This window comes from Tupaia chinensis, unplaced genomic scaffold, assembly GCF_000334495.1.
Source record: "Tupaia chinensis unplaced genomic scaffold, TupChi_1.0 Scaffold138425_1, whole genome shotgun sequence".
Lineage (NCBI taxonomy): Eukaryota > Metazoa > Chordata > Mammalia > Scandentia > Tupaiidae > Tupaia > Tupaia belangeri.
In genome coordinates this window covers 686,836-687,398 of record NW_006198322.1, presented here as the reverse complement: position 1 = coordinate 687,398, position 563 = coordinate 686,836, and the positions used below count along the sequence as shown (strand labels likewise).

The following is a 563-nucleotide window of genomic DNA, read 5'->3' as shown; positions in this document are numbered from 1 at the left end:
CCAGGTCGTCACGCTCGGTCTCGCCCCCACTCACGGCGCCGCTGAGACCAGAGGACACACAGGGTTATGGGTTGAACTGTGCTCCCCTGAATGCACATGGCGAGGTCCCCACCTGACTCTGAGGCGTGAGTTCAGGGGGGCCACAGCTGCCAGCTCTGGGTCCTGGCTGCACAGCCAGACTGTCTGGGCTCAGGTACTGAAAAGGGTTGAGCATCCCCAATCAGAAATTCCAGAATGAGAGGGAGAGAAAGAGGAGGCAGACCCTGACAGTCTCCCCACACCCCATTCTCCCCCCAGCCTCCCAGCCAGGACCTGCTGGCACGCAAGGCCTCCTCAGCACACTCAGGTCACCCCGAGATCCAAATGTGGGCCTCCTATGTGGCTCCCGTATTGTGTAGTGGCACCCTACAGTCTGTGCCACCCCAAACCTGAACATTTTCCAGTGCCAGCATGATGGTACAAGTAGAAAATTCTATATCTGACCTCATGCAACGGGTCACAGTTAAAATGCTGCTATACAAAGCAACTGTGTGTAATTACCTTGAAGCCATGTGGCAAGGTCC

The 563-nt window shown here is 56.5% G+C and overlaps 1 protein-coding gene across 1 annotated transcript in view; it reads right to left on the bottom strand.

Annotated features, from left to right (window-relative positions):
* Positions 1 to 36, bottom strand: part of LARP6 (La ribonucleoprotein 6, translational regulator) — a gene marked incomplete in the record, with an annotated part of 7,282 nt that extends 7,246 nt beyond the window's left edge. The window contains 1 exon segment of the mRNA XM_006161323.3: positions 1 to 36.
* Positions 37 to 563: the final 527 nt, after the last annotated feature.